Source organism: Aethalodelphis obliquidens, unplaced genomic scaffold (genome assembly GCF_003676395.1).
Source record: "Aethalodelphis obliquidens isolate GAN/ISIS:26980383/991018 unplaced genomic scaffold, ASM367639v1 scaffold9, whole genome shotgun sequence".
NCBI lineage: Eukaryota > Metazoa > Chordata > Mammalia > Artiodactyla > Delphinidae > Aethalodelphis > Aethalodelphis obliquidens.
The window spans coordinates 6,580,525-6,584,386 of record NW_020837953.1 but is presented as its reverse complement, the minus strand read 5'-3'; the positions used below and the strand labels follow the sequence as shown (position 1 = coordinate 6,584,386).

Here is a 3,862-nt window from a genome sequence, read left to right as displayed (position 1 = left end):
CTATTGTAAAGAGAGCTGCAATGAACATTTTGGTACATGACTCTTTTTGAATTATGGTTTTCTCAGGGTATATGCCCAGTAGTGGGATTGCTGGGTCATATGGTAGTTCTATTCCCAGATCCGTTTTTGATTCTCTTTGTCTTGCTCTGGGATAAGGTTGACCCTTATGGACTGCATTACCTGGGCTCCCTTGATGACAGGCTTGGCTCACGGGAGGCCCTGGCAGGATGTGGAGCAATAGGAAGAGAGAGGCCTGGGGCATTTCTTTGCTGTCCCAGCACCACATTCCTGGCCGTATTTTGTGGTTGACGTCCTGCATGGGAGCTGGTTTTCATAGCTTCACTAACACTGTCTCTGTCCCTCCCTGTCCCTCTAGCCCTTGTGGTGCTAACAGCTCTCTGCTGTTGCCAGTGTCTGAGGATTCTCATCTGTTCCCTTATCTCTGCCCCTTATCTCTTCAACGGTCCTTTTACTAAAGTCTTTTTTGTTCTTTTCTGGACCATCTGTGGTGAACTTGGCTTCCCTGATGGATACAGTTTTCTCAATAGGGCTGTTGTGTGTGGCTGCTAGTGGTCACTTGAGTTTTATTCTTTTCCTCCTACTTTAATCAGACTGGCTGAGAGTCTGTGGCCAGCTTAAGCCAAAGCCCTCCTACTCCCCGTGAGCCGTTTCTCCAGCCTGATGGGTGGTCCGTGCAGGTGTCTCACACATACTGATGGTCCCAGCCTCTGTGGTAAAGGAATGTTCCCAGGGCTGCCCCAGCTGGTAGAAGTATGGCCCCTTTTTCTAGAGGTTTTCCACCATACCCCCCTAACCCCAATTCTGATCTTCCTGCCATCCGGCTCCTTAGGGGTGATCAAGGCCAAAGAGAGATGCAAACGTGTGTCCTCTTTCCTCTTTGGGCCGTGCCTTAGTCTGCTAGGGCAGCCATAACAGAATGTCACAGACTGGATGGTTTAAAGCACAGAAATTTACTTGTCACAGTTTGGGAGGCTGGAAATCTAAGATCAAGGTATCATTCAAGGTATCAATTGTTTTGGTTTCTCCTGAGGACTCTGTCCTTGGCTTGCAGATGGCTGCCTTTTTGCTGTGTCCTCACATGGTCTTTTCTCTGTCACACGCCCTCCTGGTGTCTCTTCCTCTTATGAGGACACCAGTCTAATCGGATTAGGGCCCCAACCTTATAGCCTTATTTAACCTTAATTACCTCCTTCACTGCTCTATCTCCCAAAAGAGTCATATTGAGGGTTAGGGCTTCAACATATGCATTTTGGGAGGACACAGTTCAGCCCATAACAGGCAATGATGGAAAGCATGAAGAAGCAGACACACAAACTCAGACACTTTAGGCAGAGAAATGCCTTCTTTCTCCCTCTTTCCCTGAGGAAAGATGATTCTAACTTTATCAAAGCCCACAGATCTCCCCCAGGGCCAACTTTCCATCCTCCTGTGGTCTAGAGGGTAAGGCATGGGCTTCAAGCCAGATAGTCCTAGCTCTGCATTTACATGAGATGCAGTCAGGTCAATTGCTTCCCTTCTCTGAGTCCCTATTTCCTCACTTGACTGGGTTGTTAATTAAATGACTTAAGGCATATGGAAGCTGTGAGCAAACTTCTACCCCTCTGAGGACATTTTGGGAAGAAACTTAGGAGGATCTCTTCCAACTGCCATTTTTCAGACAGTGTGTAATTCGTTGTTACTTCTTAATAATTTGCTTTTTTTCCAGACAGCCCACACCTCCTTCCCTACCAATAGGCGTACCTTATAACCGTAAGCCTAACTCTAGACACCTCGGCTTCTAGAGGCAGGTGTAACAGGTGTGTGGAAGGAAGTGGGCATGCTGACCTCGTGCTGGGGTCCCAGGGATGAATCAAGCAAGGTCCTCACCCCCAGGGAACCCCGGCATGGCTTTGGAAAATGGATGAGAAACCATGGCGATGTGGTGAGGACAGTGTGGTGAGGGAGGGAGTGCACATAGGATCCAGTTTGGGCATGGATGGTTTTTGAGACAGGAGGGCTAGAGTGTCTGGGGAGGCTTTCTACAGAAGGTGAGGCTCCCCCTTTTATTTTCAAGTGACAGTAGACTTTATTGGCCTGGGACTCGGACACACTGGGGACCCTCCTCCATGGTGAGCGGTGAGGGTTGAAGATATAATCTGATAGTCACTTGTGGTAGAATCTTGGGTCCTGACTATGCTAGATAGTGGTGAGCCAAGGGCAGGGCTGGCTGGTAGCTGAAAAGCCCAACTTTTCGGGCTGTTGAATCCACACAAGGATCTGCGGGGAGAGGCAGGGAGTCCAGGGCTGGATGCGGAGCTTGGGGATGTGTGGGGCATGGGGAGGGTGAATCAGAGAAGCAGTCGGCTGTTAGCATCTCCCATCTGCTTTTGCAAGGACAGGGCACCACCAGGCTAGGGGAACCCTGTCTGGGTGGGCTGAAAGTGGCCGTGCATGGCGTGGGGCTGTGACTGTGGCTGAGATAGGTACTGCACTGCCCGAAAGGCTTAACATCGTGCTCTGAACTGCTGAGTAGGACTACAGGTTAGCTGCTCGGGTCCATGCTGAGGTGGAGGCTGAACGGTCCCATAAGCACAACCTGGGCTGCCTTGGAATTGTCCATGCTCTGGGCTCCCTTTGGAAGCAGCGGCTGAGCCCATGTAGTGCTGGGTCATAAGCATCTGGGGCCCAAACATCAGTTTGGCTCTGTCAGCTGTCATGAGGTGATTGTGTCCTCCAGCTGTCCCCCACTTGCTGAGGGTGTGAGTTCCTGGGTGACAGTCAGGCTCTGCTGGTGCACAGCTGATGTCAGAGTGGTCAGGTCATTCTGCTCCTTTTGCCTTTGTTTTTCTTCTTCATGTAGAATGTTCTTGAGCTGCAGGAAAACAGTGCTTTTCTTCCTGTTGGGCCAAAAGCTTCTCCTGAAATGTCAAGATTTGTCTCTTGGTCTCTTCCCATGACATTCTCTCTTCCATCTCCTTCTCCCTTCTCTCCTGTTCTTCTTTATCTTCTGTTGCATCATCTTGTCCACCTCTTCTTCCTCTTGCTGCTTGTGCCCCTGCACAAGGGGCACAATGGGCTGGTGCAATGCCCTGGCCATGACATTGGAAAGCTTGGGGTGCTCCAGGAGCATGGGCAGGGTGCTGCCTGGGGTGTTTGGTCAGTGGGCACCCGGCTTGGTCACTGATCACCAGACTTAGGATGGGCCCACCTTGTTTTTGCTTCCTCTGCAGCCTCCCTGGGGTTTTCTTTTTTTTCCCCACTCCCCAGAGGTATGGGAAACTGATCAGAATGAGTGGAGGACAGGACATTCCAGCAGACAGAATTACAGGAAAGTGAGAAACTTGCCCTTGAGTCGGAAGCAGAAGTGATGCTCTCAGACTTCCAGGAGGTTAGGGAAGATGTCTTGGGGTTAAATAAAGAGGACTCACGGGGACTGCGTTGAAGGAGGTGAGTGTGATGAAATGCCCCTGATGTGCATGGGAGTGAAATGCCTATGGGTGTGCATGTAAGCCAAGCACAACTTCTGGGGGCCTAGGTAGGATAATCTGGGGGTATGACAAGCTGGTGGGGGTCCCCCTGGGATCAGTCTGGACATCCTTACGCAGTGGCTCCCGAGCTGCTATGCCCATTGTTCCCCTGGGCTGTTCTGGAGGCCAAATCTGTTGTAGATATTATTGACTGCCATGTTTGTTGTGTCAGAGCCAGGGCCTGAGTGGAGTAGACCTCCTCTCCTCATTACCTCACTTGAGCAAGCACCATCATTAATGTTTGCTTTTCTTAAGAAATGTACTTATTTCTAGTTATATAAGCAATAGGTTCATCCTAGAAAATTGGGAACATACAGAAAAATATACAAAGAAGG

At 50.0% G+C, this 3,862-nt stretch overlaps 1 pseudogene; it reads right to left on the bottom strand.

The window, feature by feature from the left end:
- Nucleotides 1-1,706: 1,706 nt before the first annotated feature.
- Nucleotides 1,707-3,629, bottom strand: LOC113622416 (G protein pathway suppressor 2 pseudogene; annotated as a pseudogene).
- Nucleotides 3,630-3,862: the final 233 nt, after the last annotated feature.